Here is a 21,722-nt window from a genome sequence, read left to right as displayed (position 1 = left end):
TGTTAATGTCTCATTCATAAGAAATAAAAATGAAACTGTCATCAAAACCGTTTACTCCACAGTTTATACTTTATAGTTACCAAAGTTTATAATGCTCAGTTTTTATGTACTATTCATCTAGTTTGCTTGAATAGAGACAAAGCACTGAAAGACAAAGAGCTGGCTATACATGGAAATCATATAAGTCTACTGTCGTCAATATGTTCTGTTCGTAAATTTAAGAACATCGCCCCATCTAGTCAAAAATACCTGAGGAATTCTACAAAGGTTTTATATAGACCTACACAAGGTGAAAAGTAGAGAGAAAATTTGGAATCCTTGTCAAAAGTTTTATCAGAACAATGCTTCCTTTTGTATCTACGAATAATAATAGAAAAGTTAACATGGCCAGATATCCAACCGGATATCCGAATCAACAGGTACCCAGCGAAAAACCATCCCCACTAAAATGTACAAATATGGTACGAATTTGGTTCAATTCAATTCCTCCAGCGGTTCCCCCGTCTATAGAAAACATACACATATACATACATACATACACAGTCTGACCATCATCTATATATATATATATATATATATATGATATATATAGATATATATATATATATACATTAAGCTTCAAATTTCCTTTAATATCTAATTTGCTCTACCTCACAATTATTATATTTTCATATATGTTAACTAAAGGGGAATTTTTAGGTTAATCAATAATTTCATCAGCTCTCGGACGCGAACCTAGGAACCAGAAGTCAGGACGTACAGTGAACGCCTTTAACCACACAGCGTATATATGAATCACGGTGATGTGATCACTCTATATATATATATATATATATCTATATATATTAAAATTAATATATATAATATATATATATATATATATACACACACACATATATACGTGTGTGCAAATGTTTGTGTGTTGTGCAAAAGCTATACATTAAATGTCAATGTTGATGGACAAAAAAAAAAAAAAAAAAAAAAAAAAAGTTTTATCTGTCGTCTCGCAGTTTCACCCAAAAGCAACAATTATTTGGAACACGAAAAAGGGAAATGCCATCGTCCCCTGAAATGCCATTTAGTATATTGGTATTGTAACTTAATAAAAGGCTGCTCCACTTTTGTGCGCACCTGTACAATCAGCCAATTAAATTTTGAAACTTGGCAAGAGATGCCGAAGGAGACTGATGGTATTACGCCCGCGGGCTTTTGGCCTTTTCGGGAATCGTGTTTTTGGCAGCGGGCGGGAGGGAGGGAGGGAGGGAGGGAAGGACGGGATGGAGGGTTGGTCAGACCAGACCCTGCTCTCTCCCTCCCCCCTCCTTAATTTTCTGCCAAAAACGGTGTCTCGCAATAAATGGGGGAGGAGTGCGTGGTCGGAGGTTCTGTCCTTTGGTAAAGTGGTTCAAAGTTTGTTCTTTCAACAAACACAAACAAAGGAGGAACTGAACAAGCAAGGGAGCCGTTTCAAAGGCAAATCCCGCCCACTACTACTACTACTACTACTCCTTCGAAACGACTGCAGTTTACTTAGGATTTGATTCTACGTAATCAATTTGTGAAGCAAGATGCTATTGTCCTTTGATTAAGGGATTATTAGATTTCGACGAACGCTCATCTCTCTCTCTCTCTCTCTCTCTCTCTCTCTCTCTCCCCAACACAACTACGATCAACAACAACAACAGCTACCTGACAACACTTCATTTGCATCTTAGGTAAACACAGGTAGACCGGGGCTTTCATGCAAATTTCGGTGATTGTGACTTATGAAATTTGGGCTATATCAAGCCGCCAAGGACTGTGGCACTTTCGACCATTCAGCTATTAAGAAATCAAAGTACTAGAATCTAAAGATGAAAGGGTGTTTAGTACTAGCCCGTCGGGGGTCAAATGTCCCTAGAGTACCACCAAGGGTTGTTGTTGTTTGAGATTAAGTTGGCCTTATGCCAGCCTTGGGAATCAAAAGTGGTAATATGCACTTAGGGACATTTGACCCACGACGGGCTATAGTAGATTCACATCAACCGACGCTCCTGATTGGCTGTTGATAAGCCAATCACAGGGCTGGAAACGCTCAGTCTCTCTCGAGAGAGACTGAGAGTTTCCAGCCCTGTGATTGGCTTATCAACAACCAATCAGGAGCGTCAAAGGGACTGGTGGCCTAGACATCACATGCACGGTTGATGTGAATCTACCATAGCCCGTCAGGGGTCAAATGTCCCTAAGTGCATATTACCACTTTTGATCCCCGAGGCTGGCATAAGGCCAACTTAATCTCAAACAACAACCATTGGTGCTACTTGAGGGACATTTGACCCCCGACGGGCTAGTACTAAACACGGCGAAACGGTGTAGAAATACGCAGTTACGCACTGAGATTAAACAAAAGTAGCGGGAATGGAGGAAAGTGCAAGGCTAAAATGTGGATGCGACTATAAGCGTTTGGGGGACGCTACAAACACCCTTCATTAATGCCCTACAATGCACCTTGCTATGCGTACTGACGGTGCTATCACCCTACGGGGAGTTTAGGGGAGTCACACCTATTTAGTTCCTTTTCCGTCCGATGATCGAACTCGGGTCTACTCGGTTGTAAGTCCAGAGCACAATCGCTTGAGCTACGAGAGAGAGAGAGAGAGAGAGAGAGAGAGAGATTTACTTCGTTACATTTTTAATGTCGGTAAATTAAAGAAGGTTCAATGTAAACACCAGAACACAAACTCCTAATTATGAATCCATACATGGAATCATAATTAGCCTACATTTGTTGAATATGTCTAAATTAGAAGCATGCGCGCGAGCTAGAGAGAGAAAGAGGGGAGGGCTAGGTCTAGGGACTTTAGACCTTGGTGGGGGAGGGGCGGGGGCGCCTCTAATCATGAACGTTAGCCTATAACCTAAAGGCGGCTCTTGACTAAGCCAACTAGTACTACCTATTGAGAGAGATGTCTGATCCCGCTCGTCCCAGTGACACTAAGGTGGCTTTCCCGACGTCATAAGCAAATAACTATTACAAGCGGAAATTTCCCACAGTTTCTTTTCAGATTGCTTATTCCAGATATCAATCGCGCATTAGTCTATTTCTCGTTTTAATATAGGTGAAAGACGCAACAAATTCTTAAGATGTTTCAAAAGCGAAACTACTTCTTTAGTGATTAAATTCGTTACTTCGTCTGGAATGTGCGCCAAGCGCCTTTAAAAGGATTCGTACAGTTTTCTCAAAATATCTGGCACCAGAGAAGAGTTAGGCTATAATGCCGGATATATATTTTATTGATGAACGAAATTTACTGAAAAACATTCCAGTAACTTTAGGCTAAATTTTTTTACTTACTTTCAAACTGAACACTACGTCGCTTATGGGAAAGGAGAAAAACGCAAGAATGCTTTAAAAGGTATCCCAAGAAATTGTTCACAGTACTTAGGCGGATGATAGAAAAAACATCGACGTTGGTTTTTAAAGCAAAGAGTTGTCCAAATTATAAGTTGAATGAACAAAACCGCCAATCGGCGCTTTCCCTGTAACTATTCAATGTGCAATATAGATTCAATCCAGCAATTCTCTTACCACAAGACCGTTTGACTAAAGACATAGTCTCATAAACGATTCTCTACGACGCTTCCTTGGATAAATGAAATAAACATTGAGAGTTCACCCTCTCATTTGGAAGCGAGAGTTCGTGTCCGGCCCTACCAACTGAGAATCAGAGGAATTTATTTCTGGTGGTGATTAGAAATTCATTTCTCGATATAATGTGGTTCGGATCCAACAATAAGCTGTAGGTCCCGTTGCTAAGTAACCAATTGGTTCCTAGCCTCGTAAAAATGTCTAATCCTTCGGGCCAGCCCTAGGAGAGCTGTTAATCAGCTCAGTGGTCTGGTTAAACTAAGATTTACTTAACTTGAACTCGAGTGAGGGGCATGTACACCTGCACATCGTAAGCAACATACATTAAATCATATAAGATGTGAATGCCCAAATTACACAGTAAATACCAGTGGTTTCAAATCTGCAACAGGTGCGAGATTTCCTGCCATATCACCCAGTAAACTGAATCTATTCTCTTTCCAGACCAGTGCCTCTGTTTTACAGCAGAACGGTGTGCAATAAATTCGGCAGTCACTGTTATGGAAAATATGCGTCCACAGAAATTGGAAATCATTAACTCTAGAGATGACATCGAAGCCCTTCAGAGCTAATGCCTTCAAAATCCTACTGTAAAACGAAAAATGTTTCTATTACATAACTTGTGTGAATCTAGTGTAAATGTCTATCATCTTTAAAATCTATTTACGGGACGTTATGAAAAAACCACCACGATATCTTCGTGCGGCCGTCTGCTTTACATTTACCATACGGGGTTTAGTACTATAGTAGATTCACATCAATCGCGCATTTAATTGTCTAGGCCAGTCCCTTACGACGCTCCTGATTGGCTGTTAATAAGCCAATGACAGAACTGGAAACTCTCAGTCTCTCTCGAGAGTTCACATGGGTAGGATGTATGTTCCACCTCTACTAAAAGAAGTAAACCTCAAGAGAGGTGGAACACAGATCCTACCCATGCGAACTCAAGAGAGAGACTGAGAGTTTCCAGCCCCAGAGCCTGCATCTGCTTATCACTAGCCAATCAGGAGCGTCGTAAGGGACTGGCCTAGACATCAAATGCACGGTTGATGTGAATCTACTATAGCGCTAACCTCGGAGTAGGTGACGCGTTGATAACCAGCCAAAGTAGCACCGAATAAACTTCGTGACGAATACATAATCCTGATGACGTCTCTTTAATTATTTTCGACGTTGAGGATTAAAGTTCTGTACGGTTGAAAGTATTATGGATTTCGTGAGGTCCGTCATCATGTCAGTTTGGTCAAAGGCTAAAGCAAAACAAAAAAAATACCCATAGGTAAATTGTCTTAAAAAATGGATTTTGAAATTTTTAAAACTAAGTTTATCTTAAAAAAAAAAGGGGGGGGGAGAGGCATTAAGAGGCCCAAAAGAACTGAAAATTTGTATCATCACATTTACGCCTAAACGAGACGATATCATGTGATTTGAAAAAAAATAAAATAAAATGAACTATTCAATGGCGACTTAAAGCAGGCCTATGCTAAAAAGAAAAAAGAAATCGTGAAATATCAAATTATACATCAAAGGAGCTATTTCCAACATTTTAAACTAATGTTGAGTAACAAATGCGACAAATATAGTTTTCAGAACCTTTTTTTTTTTTATTTTATTGCGTGGGGCGGGGTAGGGGGGTGGGTCCAGGGGGGTGGGAATTGGTATCCAGCCAATAGGAGACAAGCATGGGGCAGACCCCCTGCTGTCAACCACAGATATAACGAGGACGGACACCGCACAAGATCAGTCCACCCTCAGCTTCCCAGCCCGAGGATGTCTGGCAGCTCCAGACGAAAGCTCGCTTTAAGAGAGAGAGAGAGAGAGAGAGAGAAGAGAGAGAGAGAGAGAGAGAGAGAGAGAGAGAGAATCGTTAATGACTTTGAGACATGTTATGCATAGTTTATCTGTAAAATAATAATAATAATAATAATAATAATAATAATAATAATAATAATAATAATACAAACATGACTCCAAAGTCAAACGTACATCCTTCATATTTATTGGAACATTCTACCTACTAACCCTGGCACCAAATTATCCAGGAAAAAAAATATTCTACATGAACTCACGACGTAATAGGTGACGCTATCCCACTCTTTGAATTAATAATAATAATAATAATAATAATAATAATAATAAATAATAATAATAATAATAATAATAATCAATAATAACAATAATAAATAATAATACAAACATGACTCAAAGTCACGTACATCCTTCACATTTCCTGTGCAAATCATTAAAGCTTGGCTGGGATTCACCTACTTACCGCTGAGTGAATGCTAATTTCCCTTTGGCCGGCCAATCTGCTTGTAATAGCTAATCGGATACTTATCAAATCCTTGTTTCGAATCATGTCAAGATTAGCGAGCCTACTATTTTCCAAGACAATATTACATTATACCACTTTGATATATATATATATAGATATATTATATATATATATATATAGATATTATATATATATATATACAGTCATAAAAAAATGTGGGTTCATTAATCTTGACATGATTCCTTGTTTCTTGTAGTTTCTTTCTTATATTTTATTGGTTAAACAAGGCGTGTTCCAACCTCCAGCTTACTCAGGGCGCATGCTAAAATGTACAGTCAAATAGAGCGTTGTTTCACCAACGAAAATTAAAATAAATGTGGTATATTTTATTAGAAATAATTGTTCTGTACTGTTTAACAATCACATTATATATTTTTTACATTTGCATTTTATTACATAAACCATAAATATCCTATCCTAAAATTCCTGTATCCTTAACTCAACGCGAAACACCTTTTTCACACTGTTTTAGACTTTCCTGGCCCCCCCAAAACATGAACAACAACAACAACAACAACAACAAAATAGTTTGTAGGCCTACTCACCGTGCGAGCTAAAAAAAAAAAAAAAAAGCACGTTTACCCAGCTGTCTTTACTCATCTTCTGCAATGAAAACGCGTACTATTTCTAAATACCGCACAACCACATTCCGAGAAATATCTATGATTTAATTTGTATATCTTCTTTATATTCCTCTACAACTTGTTCGCCTGTTCTCTCCCAAATTAACCGAATGTCACTCGAAACATTACACCTATACTCTGTTTTTTTTCCATCTGTCCACCCGCCTATGGTGTTTGCGTATGGTAACACTGCATCCCGGGCTTTAGATGTGTAAGTTTCAGGTAAATAAAAGGATATCTGGGTGTACATTTGCAACTGAAAAATGTTTCAATAATGTACTGTATGCAAATGACACCGTTAATATTCTAAACAAGATATTGTTATTATTGTTGAAAGTGAACTGAATGTAACTATCTAAAGCCCGGGACGCAGTGTTACCATACGCAAACACCATAGGCGGGTGGACAGATGGAAAAAAACCAAGTATAGGCATTCATGAATATGGCCACTTATAAGCCTAGTATCACAATCACTGAGACTGACAATTATTTCGACAATTTTCTCTCTCTCGGACACACGTATGATTTTCTTATTTCAGAGCAAAGGATTGAAGAGAACTGAATATAGAATTTAGGCCTAAGGTCAAGCATTGGGACTTTTAAGGTCATTCAACGCTGGAAAGGAAACTGAGAGTAGGTAGGTCTAAAAGGTATAACAGGAGGAAAACCACAAAGCAGAGCAAAGAACCTTCAGTAATGCTTAAAGTGCACCGAATGAGGTGCACTGGTGGCACTACCTCCCTACAGGAAATAATACTTGGATGTAGAATGAGACACTGAACATTCAAACATCGCACTAACAATCCTATGAATTTTTTCACCCTAGGCAAACTAAAAACTATTACATTCATATTTTTAGGTCAGGTAGCCTAAAAGTTGTATGCTGAAGTAGTTTTACATCTCTATTTAGAAAAAAGCAATTTCTTAAGACTATATTCGTGAATGAAATTACTGCACACCTCCCCTAAGTGCTTTTAGTATCTTGATTGTAAATGTGTAGCAACCTAATAACAGAACGACAAGGGAAAAACTACTAACAGTACTATATAGTAAATATCCATGAACTCTCGTACAATGGTCGAATATTGACATCTTGGTTCCTTTCTTACTTTCCTTCTGTTTACACTTTCAATCCTATTTAAAACAAAATGCCGTCACAACTGTAATATAATCACAGTCTAAGAGACTGTCGGTTTTATATGCATAATTTTTCAGATAACTAGATATGTTTATTGCTATTATTTCAGATTATTCAAGACGCAATGTCCGCAACCTCACTCATGAATCATCACAATTCTTATCATACTACTTTATTATGTATAATATTATTTCTCATGCTACTCTATTATAAACGTCAAGTATCATTCGAATTATATTTTATACTCATTATATATAATATTACTTATATTCATTATTACATTTATATTCTTTATTATATATTTAAAGGCCCTTAGTCATCACCAGCCCCAAAATGGACATTACTTGCGGCTGACACGTGATCTAGTGAAAGAGATCCACAATTTTATTATTTATATATGTATAAAACAAAAACAGCTCATGGATCAATACAAACTACTGGAGCCTTAGATGTAACAACAGCATCAGGAAGTTATATCTATTCAAAAGCTGATACTGCATACCTATGTGAACAAATGACGCGTGTATCTTTTAAATACAAACTCATAATTGTGAAAGCCCCTCAAACCATCATGAATCCAGCGACGCTTTCAAAGAGATATAGGCTAGATACAAAGTATATACAAGCTAGTGCATTCGTCCTCACACGACAGTCATTTTTAAATACACAAATAAACAAAAAGTCCGTCGCTACGTCCTGTTCTATAATTAATTTTCCCCAACGGATTTTCTCCCATTGTATTTTGCAGATATTACAATGACAACTAAAAACTAACCAAACTATTTACTAACTTCAGCAACTGATGGGTTCGGCGCCAACTGGTGATTCGTAACACTCTTCACTGCTCACTACCTTTCTATAGGTGAGAATTCTTAAAATTCCTGGATGGGGAAAGTATACACTGAACACCTGAAGCCGAGTCTTACCTTGAAAAGAAAGTCTCTTCATTCCCGGCGGACTGAAGGATGATGAATGGGGGAAATGTGTTCAGCATTTTCACTCACACGGCAGAAGTCTTCTTCAACTCGACGTAAAATTCGAGAAAGCAGGAAAAACCTTCCCTTTCACGTATTCTCTAGCCCTTTTCATTTTCGGTGGAGTTAACCACGTGACCCTGGAGGAGCAATGACCATAAAACAACAGAGCGTGCCCTCAGCCAGGTCAAGCACTAGAGCAAACCCAGATGAACTCCCACAGCGCTTCTTGCGAAAGCCTTACTCACAGGATCGTTGGCAGAGCTCGACTGGAACTGAACACCCTTCTTAGCCCTAACAGAACACACATACATAATGGTACAGATTCACAGCACATAAATCTGACGCTTTTCATAACATCACTGGTTGGAATAACAAAAGTTTTCACGAAAACCTTTCACATCACTGATTGCCACACTTGCGGTACGACCGACTAAATTTGGCAACGCACTGACCCATACGATTCGTTCCCGACGATATGGACACTCGAATGTGACACTGGGAGACATTTTTTCAATCACATGGCAAGAGGTGCGAGGTGATAAAGAAGCACACTCATCCCTCCTTCACTTCTTGAATAACACTGAGCGGAGGAGCGACTCAGGCAGGGAGGGACGAGGAGGGAGGTACGCAAGCCACAAGGAACAGCTCTTCCTCCCGCAATGGTTGATGCCCGGTAGGGGAGGGAGAAGGGAGCCCTAGGAGAGGAGGCAGTTAACAACCACGGTAACCCATCCCATTCCCCCTCCACCGATGGACAGCCTCTACAGCACCCACCCACTCAAGTGAAACGACCTCAGAAGGTATTCGACTTCTTTCACGGCGTTTTCGAGTATTTGGTGGAGATAATAGCATGAAGAGGTCCCAGCTTAATGGCGGAGAGGACGCCAGCGAGGGCACTTACTGACTTAACCGAAGTCGCCGAGCGCCAAGTTCCTCCAACAGTCGAAATCAGCGCAATCGATCATTTCTGAAGTCAGCCACCCACACGCAGTAGCCTCTGGCAATGGCCTGCCCATGGAAATTTTTACCCAGATCAAGCCGAGCTGAAATTGCACACAACTTTACCTTTGAGGGAGCTACATAGCGTTTACGCAATGCAGTACAACTTATAGGTCTAGCCAAACGCTCGTAGAAAAAACTCGGTGCTTACTGATACGCAGCTTTAGTCATGTTACCCTTACAGTTAGTTATAACTACTTCTATAATCACAAAATAATAATAAAGATGACAATAGTAAGCACTGAGCACGCCAAATGAGTTAGTGTACACGTAAATTTATTATCGTGTGACAACAGCAGTCTCAGGATAATGGAACTCACGCTTAGACCTACAGTCGTCCAGCCCAGGGCCAAATGGCCACACTACGTGCCACTGTATGTAGTAGAAATACCTAGGGTCTGTTTTTACTGGCAGACACCATTCCCAGAATTTGGGGCGGTATGTGTACACGTACACGAGTGATCGAATTTCAAGGGGGGTTCATCCCCCCCTTGATGGAATCTCAAAAGGTAGTGATCCCAAATGCTTTACTGGGTCCATAACGCGTTTATTGCGACAGTTTTAAAAGGGGGTGTACATATTTTGTCTTGAGGAAAATAAGAAAGTAGAGATAAGAAAAGAAAAGCAGAGGTCACATACAGACGGAAAAAGATATATCTGAACAAACAATGATAGGGAGACATAGGCCTAAATTTTTTTTAAAATAATAATAAAAACAGCTGAGTGCATAAAACAATTTTCGTCGTATTTAAAGATCGATTTAACCTACTCTCAACGACGTAAAAAGGATATTTATTAAATCTTCTATACAACAGCGGGCCCACCAACTGATGCCTTTTCTGATCCTGATCCGAGACTGTCCTACCACACTAAGTCACTCTTACCCCTGCACTGCAACATCTTACAATCCTATCAACTGATAGTGTCCTTACATTACAAAGCCGCTTAACTGCCATCCTTCCGCTCTCAACGGTCACTTTTACAAGCATCCTCAACTTATATCAATCCCTTCCACCTACAGGTCATTCAGAACTGCTTCGTTTCAATCATTTGTATGCGAGATAGAGATTTAAAATGTCCACCCTATCAACTCGGGACTGCATTCGCTTCTGACACCATATCTCCATTTGCTTCTTTTATTCCCTGATCCACTTTCTCACTGACATTTCATTTCTCTCTTCATTTACTTCATTTACTTCCCTATTGATCGGCTTTATTCACGTCTCTCTCTCTCTCTCTCTCTCTCTCTCTCTCTCTCTCTCTCTCTCTCTCTCTCTCTCTTTCTCTGTGTGTGTGTGTATATATATATATATATATATATATATATATATATAATGGACCAATATATTTGTAAAATGTTTATGGAGGACCTTAAAGTAAATGAACTACTAATTAATTAGTCCCACATGTATATGGTTCTCTCTCTCTCTCTCTCTCTCTCTCTCTCTCTCTCTCTCTCTCTCTCTCTCTCTCTTTCTCTCACTCTCTCTCTCATGCTCGCTATATTTATATCCTATTTTCGTCTTTTCACTCATTTTTTGGAACATTTTTGTCAATTTTACGTTAACTAATACAAAATGTATTGTTTATCGATTAAAATTTGCCTTGACAAGGCACAGTGCCAAAATCCTTAATCTATTTTTTCGGGATGTTACTAAGTCGTAAATATGCCTCCTTGTTTTTCAAAATGTATTGTTTCTGGATGAATCATCTGTTGACCACGTGTGTGTTCCTCCAATGTGTGGCTGCCTAATCTTGCCCTCAGGCGTTTTTTCGTCTCTGTAGAGTGAATTGGACCTTATGCTAATCTTGCAATGTCAGTTTGGAAATTAAGCCTACTTCTACTATGTTTTTGCTCTGTGTGATCAATTGTGCCTAAGTAAAGGGTCGTGCTAGACCGAAAGTTCTTGGCTTTCTCGCCTTTCAATTTTCCTCCGTGGCAACACCTTTATTTATACATAGCATCACGTTTTATATACTTCGTGATCAAGTTATTCATACATGTATATATATATATATATATATATATATATATACATACACATACATACATATGAAAGTTTTATTAGCGAAGATGCGATCTACCTATCGCTCTATATCTTGGCAGTGATACATCACAGTCGATCAGCTACCAGATACAGTGTTTTGTGTTTAAGTCAATAGCGGAATTCTCAGAGGACGGAAGAGGCGTTTCTTTATCACCCCCCCCCCCCCACCCCCCCCCCCCCACCCCCACAACCCCTATCTCCCGCCGAAGCAATTTCCTCTCGTGTGTCTTTCTGACGAGGTCAAGATTATAAATAAAACACTGAGCCACAGGGAACAAGTATTATATACATATATATATATATATATATATATATATATATATATATATATATGTCTGTGTATTTGTACAAACAAATACATGAGTGTTTGAGAAACATGAGATTAGTTTTATGTGAAAAAAAAAAAAGGTTTGGTAACCTGTTGGAATTTTAAACTGCGCTTAAGAAACGGGTCAATTATACCTGCTGCTGCCATCGACTTTGTTTACAAAACCGGGCCTCTGGAAGTGTTTACAGAACGCCCTCTCAGTTCCGTGGCATTCTAATTAGAATATTCACCTTTAACATTTACGCTGACATACTTACATTTACATATGTACATAAGCATGTATTCAAACCTTCGCACACGTACACTGACTCACACACACAAGCATACATACATATATATATGTATGTTATGTATATATATGTGTGTGTGTATGTATGTATGTAAATATATATATATATATATATATATATGTATGTGTGTGTGTGTGTGTGTATGTAAATATATATATATATATATATATATATATATATAATATATATATATATATATATATATATATATGAATGAATGTGTGTGTATTATATTATATGTATATATATAAAACATTCTTTTATATCCTCTATTATGCATAAGTTTCTGTTTGAAGGGATCCAGCTAAACAAAGCAATGCATTTTCCACTATATATATATATATATATATATATATTTTTTTTTCTTCTTCTTCTTTCTTTTCTTTTTTTTTTTTGCTTGCATTTTGTTCATAACACGTCTTCGCATCATCTCCTCGGCGCGTGAACGCAACCATAAGCCGCTCAAGCATTTCCCATGCAAAGTAGGTGACAAAGTATGAAACTTGTAGTCTTCTTTAAGAACGGGATTAAACACCACGAACCTCCTTTTTCCCCTTTCTGAATAGGACAGCTTATCTTTGAAAAAATATTGGGACGTAAAAGGTAGACATAACTACAACACGAAGTATGATATTATTAATATCTTACTATACTACAATGGGCGCTACGTCTGTCCGTCCGTCTGTCATTCAATCACGGCCAAACACCTGGTCCGATGGGCATGAAACTTGGCAAGGTAATAGTGGGGAACCTTAAGATGGTTTATAATGGGGTTTCAACCTACCTTCCCCCCACTCTCCCCCGAGGGGTGGGGGTGAGAAGGGATTCCCTGAAACAGAGCTGGTTATGCCCGTAGACTTAATTACTTTACGAATTTATCAGTTTATCATATAAGTGACTAGCGAGTCACTTAAATGACGCAGCAGATGAATATGCTTTTAGTAAGGAGTGATAAATTTTGCTAGTAGTAATAATGACATAAACTCTTATCAATATTATTTCAGCGCTAGTAGTGGTAAATAATGTCATTATGGAAATGCGCCAAAGAATCGAGTTTTCTGTACAGCATGCATAATGCTGTATGAAACACTCAGACACAGCCCGTGACATTCTCAGCCGGCCGTGGTGGCCTGTGTAGTAGCGCTACCAGACGCATGATCACTGCTTAATTAAACCTTATAAATTACAAACACTACTGAGGCTAGAGGACTGCAATTCTGTATGTTTGATGATTGGAAGTTGGATGGTCAACATACTAATTTGCAGCCCTCTAGCCTCAGTAGGTTTTAAGGACTGAGGGCGAACGCGAAATAGTGCAGAAGGACACACAAAGCCATCTCAATAGTTTTCTTTTACAGAAAAATATAAATGAGTGACTTCTAATGCTTTGAATAAGAACTTGACATCGAGTTATCTGATAAGTAGTATTTTCTTTCTTTTTATTATTGTCAACATCAGGTCGAGAACGAATACAGACTAGATCTAAATTATTTAAATTATTATAGAAAGCTTAATCTGCTTCTAAAACAAATAATCGCTGATATATCTGTTCATAACTTTACCGTACATTGTACATGCCCTGGGGGTGAAATGATTTAGCATTTCAACGCCTCTTTTGGATAGTCCGAATCCTGAGGTCCAAATCAGGCACCTTATCTCCATCAGCACCTTACCACAGCTGAGGTCCGCCTTTGGGCAAAGGCGCGTGCTGGCATATAGCCGGCATGATCAAAACCAAATAACAACCTTTTAAGGTCCTTTATATATACTCTCAGTATATTCAAAGGACCTTGTAACCTTGAATAGAAATGATCCCTCTTTTGCACCTCTTCAGTTTTTCTAGACCTTCTCATGACATAGTCGTATAGATTGTAAAAGTATGATACTGATGTGTATTGGAATATCGTCCAAATCTATATCTAAGTAATGATAATAAAATATTGAACTTATCGGTAGCAAAATTTGTACAAATGATAAAACGCTGTTAGGAAAGAAATTTCTCCAATTGATAAAACGCTGTTAGGAAAGAAATTTATACAAACGATAAAACGCTGTTAGGAAAGAAATTTATACAAACGATAAAACGCTGTTAGGAAAGAAATTTATACAAATGATAAAACGCTGTTAGGAAAGAACACAATGCTAAATTTATTATTCTTGATTTCAGGCCTCGACAAAGTTGAGCATTTATCAAATTCGGAAAGAAATAAAGTGGTGGAAACCTGAGTCTGTATAAGATGCGATGGGACGGTTTTAAAGGCGCTTGGAAGGAGAGTTCCTCCCTCTGGCTTTTTCGTCAGGAGGACCAGATTCCATTTTGGCTACAATTTTTCTCGTCCCTGACTGAATGCGGTTTCTGCGCTTACAACATTATGTATTCATACTATATATATATATATATATATATATATATATATATATATATATATATATATATATATATATATATTTACATTCTAATAACTTTTTTACGAGATCTTTATGAATATCGTAGTAATATTTAAAAGAGAATTAAAAACAGCCTCTTAAGCAAGAATTTAACTCACGTTTTCCAATATATATATATATATATATATATATATATATATATATATATATATATATATATTTCAAAAGTAGGTTTAACATTGGATCTGTGACCTTACATAAACTACAGTACTTCCTGCACGGCCATTCAGTCTTCAGCAACTAATACATAAATAAATTTCTTAATAAAGTCAGAGGTACAGCAGACATCACTAGGGTCAGTTATACCCCCTGAAAGTAATTACGAAGGAATTACATGGTTCCTTATTTTCAGCTTTAATGGACTTAATCTTGACGTGCGTGTGAAAGCGGCATAATTTACGACACTCTTTACTACGTCATGAGAAATGTGTCAACCACAGAGGTTGCCTTTCAAATATTTCAGAGGTAAATGGTTAGGGCTGAAATGGAGAGAGAGAGAGAGAGAGAGGGAACATCTTGAGTAACTGACAGTCTCATGTCAAAATGGAGCATATACTCATGTAAGAGAGAGAGAGAGAGAGAGAATATCTTGAGTAACTGACATAGTCTCATATCAAAATGTAGCGTACTCATGCAAGAGAGAGAGAGAGAGAGAGAGAGAGAGAGAGAGAATATCTTGAGTAAACTGACAAAGTCTCATGTTAAAATGGAGCATTTACTCATGTAAGAGAGAGAGAGAGAGAGAGAGAGAGAGAGAGAGAGAGAGAGAGAGAGAGAGAGAGAATATCTTGAGTAACCGACATAGTCTCATGTCAAAATAGAGCGTATACTCGTGTAAACAGAAAACGCAAATCATTCATCAAACCGACGCAGAACTGTAGCGAGACACTGAATAAAAAGAAAATCTTTCGGGTCTTCAACATCACCATCGCGTGAGCTTTAAACGTATTTCCAATTCCTTCGCCCGACTCTGCCTTGCAAATGTGGTCATTAGTGCTTGCCTTTACTCTCAGGTCCTCCTGTTACACATCAATGGCGACATGCCACAAAATCCTTAACCAGCGCTAGAACTCTGTTCTTGCCTCCGTGACTATATAAGCACTTATCATGCACGGAACCGACCGCTTATAAGAAGGGTATTGATGATGTGTAATCAAATAAGGATTTAATGAAAGGCAACACATCCGGCCATGGGGCGATGTTGACCAAAGTATCTTAAGACATTACACATACTATGCTTCGTTTAACGATGTGATATATATATATATATATATATATATATATATATATATATATATATATATATATATAACGTTAATTAAGTGCATGCGCATATCCAACTTCCGTTGCTAGCTTGTAAGTTTTTGTCTTTTTAAGATTAAATTATGGATAGTACTAATCAATGAACTTAAGCTTATCTCCCAATAACGCATTTTTTCGCGTGAATCTTGTAATTTTTCGTTAAATTATATTCAACTGATTTTTGCTGCATAGTAGCAAGACCCAAACAATATCCGTATGATTATGGTGACGGTACGGTTAAGTCTGCACGCACGACATCAAATTTAGCATGCGACCATTAGACGCATTTATTTCAAACTCCCTTTATTCAATCTACCGACAAATTAACAGGTTTTTGACAATGATGAGACTGAGGCAATCCGAAGTGTACGTCAATATAAATAGTGACCATCATGGAAAATCCACAATTACGTTCATGCCCGCGGTACAAGTTGCTGAGGTGGAGGTTGTCAAAGGCTGTTTGTTCACCACCTCACGAATCACCCGACCACCACTCACGAGCAGCTGATGGACGGAAGGCAGTAATTAAGGGGATCAGATACAAGGGATCTGCAATTTCATAGTTATATATGAACGGAATGGATTGGAATATAGAGTTTAGGCCAAAGGGCAAGCACTGGGACCCTTGAGTTCATTCAACGCTGGAATGGAAATTGAGACTAGGTCTAACAAGAGGCAAACCTCAAAGCAATTGCACTACGAAATAATCGTTAAGAGGGGGTGGATAGCAAGATGGAAGAAATATAATATGAATGGAGGTACAGTAAAAGGATTGAAAGGGGTTGCAGCTAGGGGTCGAAGGTCCGCTGCAAAGAACCTTTAGTAATGCCTACAGTGCATCGCGTTAGGTGAACTTGACGGCGCTACCCCCCTACGGAGATTATATATGAAGAACAGAGCGATATTTTCCCAGGATGTAACAAAATTTCGTCATTCGTCATCTTAATAATTTATCAATTGTTTCAGAATACTGTTCTTACTGATAAGCAAATGGAACGATGCTACTTTGGTTGGTTTATCTACTCGTCACCTACACCGAGGTGCTAGTACTAAACATGGTGGAAGCTCCTTGGGACGCCGTGTTTAATACTAGTCCCTCTGTGATCAGAATATTATATGCACCCATTTCTATATTGTGTGGTAGACAAATTGTATTGATAAACGATATCTTCGTGCGGTCGTCCACTTTACATTTCACATACGGTGTTTAGTACCAGTATCCAAAGAATGTGTTCTTTGGATATTGTTTAGTGCTAGTACCTCGGAATAGGTGATCCGTACAGAACAACCCAAAGCATCACCACTGAATTTTGCTAATTATTTCCGGTTAAAAATAAAGTGTTGCGCCCTAGACATAGTAATGATATACAAACGCTAATTAAAATGTAGCTGAATCGATAACTTATTTACTAACATAAAGGTGAAAATTGTTCTTGTTTTGTAACTGATGGATAAATATATACCGATGAAACTCACTGTTTTCATTTTTTATTTGTATTTATTTTTTTTACTTTTGATTTTAAAAAAATATTTGCAGCATACTAAAAGCGTTTCCTGAAGCCGTGTCTTCTAAATTCTGTCAGACTAAAATGGTAACAGTGTTGGCAAAGTCTTTCCAGTTTAGCCTTGGTCTACAAATTGCAGCATTACAGCTGAAGTTCTCTCTCTCTCTCTCTCTCTCTCTCTCTCTCTCTCTCTCTCTCTCTCTCTCGTAGTAGCCATCTTGCTTGGTGAGACGTACCCGCGTGAAGTCAGATTAATCAACAGATATCACAAGTTTAACATACGACTAGAATTTGAGAAATATCTAGAAGTGTTCGTGAACTATCGGTGATAAGATTAGTGTGAAAATAGTAGGATAAAGCGTCTTCTAAGTTAGTTTATCAAGTGTAATACTATAAATCAGAACAAGATGGCAGTAAGTTCCAACTGCGGGAAGAGGTGGCGTAATTTGGCGTGTTTAGCAGATTCGCAATACGATGAGGTAGCAGGAAGGGAACTGGCATTTCTCCATCTATGAAATCAGCAACAGTCCTAACCAAAAAGATACAAAAGCATTCATAGATATATTAGAAGGATATAATCCTTCAAACTGGAACAAATCTAATGAAAACATCTTGAAAATAATTTAAGAAAGTTCCAAATAAAATCCAAGTGGTCAAGAGACTCATAAAGAAAATATACATAAACCAACATATTCCGACAAAGAAAATGAATAAGGTGAATCTTGTGAATATCCTAATTGATGCATTAGGAAAAAGAATGCCAAAAGCATGCAAACTGTGTAAGGTTTGGTATAGCATAGTCAATCCACAAAACCTAATCAGAAAATGTGCTGCATGCAACATTCCGACCCATCCACAGTGTGCTGAGGTAATACAAGATTTGAGAAAAGATACAAGAATTTTTGTTCAACATGTCTATCATGGATAGACAATGTTATTAAATCAAGACTGAATGTACAAATAGTTGAGGATAAGAAGAAGAGGAAGAGGAAGAAGAAGAAGAAAAGAAGAAGAGGAAAACGGAAGAGAAGTAAACAAAAATGAAATGACAGAAAAAAATAAGGAAAACAAAGAACAAGATAAAAGTATGGATGCAGAGATACTCATTGATACTACATATGAGGCTAATAAAGCAGATCATAACCTACGAAGAAATAAAATTACGAGATGACAACAGAAAAGCAAATCCCGAAGAGGCTCTACCCAGATCTACACAATGACTGGAAAGAGGAAAAAATAGACCAAAAGAAAGACAAAATCTGCAACCTTTTGACAAGAGGGAATTGCAGATTTGGAGAAAGATGTTACTACAAACATCCTAAGATATGTCAAAACTATGAAATATATGGTAAATGTGCATACTTAGATGGATATGGGGATGATTGCAGAGATCTGCATCCAAAAATATGTAAAAACCTAAAAGAAGGAAAAGGATGTAAGTTCGACAAAAAATGCAAATATATGCACCCTGTAGCCATGAATCATAATCATATAAATAACCAACCAAGTAATAAAATCCAAAATAAGAAAGAAACAATAAAGAGAGAAATCAAGAATATCTGGTGACTTCAACTTTCCTTTCGTTAGAATGGAAAGAACGAATAGGAGATTGTGGTTGTACTTATACATATAAAAAAAGAGAGTAATAGTAGTGCAGAAGATAAGAGGCAATTCGAAAAGCTATTAGATATGCTACTAGAATACAACATTCAACAAATAAATCACCTGCCAACAAGAAAGGAAAATACTTTAGACCTAGTATTGTGAACGAGATGAATTATGTTAAAGAAATAATAGTTTATAATGCGAGTATTTCAGACCATAATGTCATAGAATTAACAGTTCATTCCAAAGCAAGTGAAAATAGAGATAAGCAAGAAATGAAAAAGTGGGAAGGATATGGAAAATACAACTTCTACAGTAAAAATATAAAATGGTCAGAAATTAATGAAGAATTAAACAAAGATTGGGATAACATTTTCGTAAGTGATGACATAAAGGGTAAATACGGAGATATTATATAAAATATTGGAGAAAATAGTGGAAAAAATATATACCGAAGAAGAAAAGTAAACATCATTCATGCATACCAAGAGACAGAAGGATCTTGTTCCAGAAAATCAGAAAGTGGAAAAAAGGTCTTGCAAAAGAAAAAAAATGCATGGAAAGTTATAGAACTAAAAAGTAAGATAGAAAATGCAGAACAAAGATTATACAATCAAAAGAAAATGAAAAACGGGACTTGGAAGAAAAAACCCTATTAAATATCAAGCAAAACCCCAAACTATTATACTCATATGCGAAGAAGATGAATAAAAGAAGAATAGAAATAGGCCCTCTGAGAATTGAAGGGAGATTAACGAATGAAAAAAAGGAAATTTGCAACATACTGGCAGAACGATATAAGAGAGAATTCACCCCTAGAATAGATAATGAAGATAATGATATAGAAGTAAGGGAAGAAATAGTGAATATTTAGCTGACATAGAAATTAATGAAGCTGATATTGTGCAGGCAATTAATGAAATTAAAAATGGAGCTGCTGCAGGGCCGGATGGAGTCCCTGCTATTTTGTTAAAGAAAGTAGTTCATTCTATCGCAAAGCCACTTGCAATATTATTAAGACAAAGTGTAGATACAGGCAAGATTTATGATGAGCACCAAATTAGCATATATCACCCCTACTTTCAAAAGTGGATCAACGACTAGAGGCAAGTAATTATAGGCCTGTGAGTCTAACATCACATATTATGAAAGTGTATGAAAGGGTAATGAAGAAAAATATTATGAAACATTTAACTAAAAATAATTTGTTTAATATAGGACAACACGCGGTTTTCGTACCCGGAAAAAGGTAACACAAACCCAACTGTTAGTCCACCGTGAGAACATATTCAAAAATATGAAAAGCGGAAATGAAACAGATGTGGTTTATTTAGACTTGCAAAAGCTTTTGACAAAGTAGACCATAATATATTAGCAAAGAAAATTAGAAAACACAATATCGTAGATAAAGTAGGAAGATGGTTAAAAGAATTTTTACACAACAGAAAACAGATAGTTATTGCAAACGATGAGAAATCGGATGAAACCAAGGTAATATCCGGTGTGCCACAAGGTACGGTGCTAGCTGCAATATTGTTTTGTTATTATGATTGAAGACATAGACAGTAATGTTAAGGATTCGGTAGTGAGTAGTTTCGCTGATGACACAAGAATAAGTAGAGAAATTACTGTGATGAAGATAGGAACGCTACAAAGAGACCTTAACAAAGTATATGATTGGGCAGAGGTAAATAGGATGGTATTTAACTCTGATAAATTTGAATCAATAAATTATGGAGACAGAGAAGGAAAGCTATATGCATATAGGGGACCTAATAATGAGGACAATCACAAATAAGGAAGCAGTTAAAGACCTTGGTGTGATGATGAATAGGAACATGTTATGCAATGATCAAATAGCAATTCTGTTGGCAAAATGTAAAGCAAAAATGGGAATGTTGTTACGGCACTTCAACAAGAAAAGCTGAACACATGATTATGCTTTATAAAAACATATGTTCGTAGCCACTGAATATTGCAATATGATATGGTACCACACTATCAAAAGGATATTGCACAAATAGAGAGTGTACAAAGGTCCTTTACAGCTAGAATAGAAGAAGTTAAGGACCTAGACTACTGGGAAAGACTACAATCCTTAAAATTATATAGTCTAGAAAGGAGAAGAGAACGCTACATGATAATTCAGGCATGGAAACACAGATAGAAGGAATAACAGAAAATATCATGGAACTAAAAATATCAGAAAGAGCAAGCAGAGGTAGATTAATAGTGCCCAAAACTATACCAGGAAAAAATAAGGAAAGCACACAGGACATTAATCCACTACGCACCAGCATCGATAATGCAGCGTCTATTCAATGCGTTGCCAGCTCATCTGAGGAATATAATTCAGGAGTGAGCGTAGATGTGTTTAAGAATAAGCTCGACAAATATCTAAACTGCATCCCAGACCATCCAAGATTGGAAGATGCAAAATATACCGGAAGATGTACTAGCAACTCTCTGGTAGACATTAGAGGCGCCTCACACTGA

At 37.4% G+C, this 21,722-nt stretch overlaps 1 protein-coding gene across 5 annotated transcripts in view; it reads right to left on the bottom strand.

The window, feature by feature from the left end:
• Positions 1-21,722, bottom strand: part of LOC135202227 (monocarboxylate transporter 12-like) — a 549,632-nt gene that overhangs the window by 376,825 nt on the left and 151,085 nt on the right. For 3 of the 5 annotated variants that reach the window (XM_064231494.1, XM_064231493.1, XM_064231492.1), the window contains exon 1: positions 8,651-9,751. The exons of 1 other annotated variant lie outside the window; for it this stretch is intronic. The gene's annotated coding sequence lies outside the window, so the exon portion shown is untranslated. Of the gene's footprint in view, positions 1-8,650; positions 9,752-21,722 lie in introns of those variants that run through there. One more of the 5 variants, XM_064231496.1, reaches the window with a different exon arrangement.

This window comes from Macrobrachium nipponense, chromosome 30 (assembly GCF_015104395.2).
Source record: "Macrobrachium nipponense isolate FS-2020 chromosome 30, ASM1510439v2, whole genome shotgun sequence".
Classification (NCBI taxonomy): domain Eukaryota; kingdom Metazoa; phylum Arthropoda; class Malacostraca; order Decapoda; family Palaemonidae; genus Macrobrachium; species Macrobrachium nipponense.
Note: the sequence above shows the minus strand (reverse complement) of the source record. Positions and strands in the feature narration are given on the sequence as shown.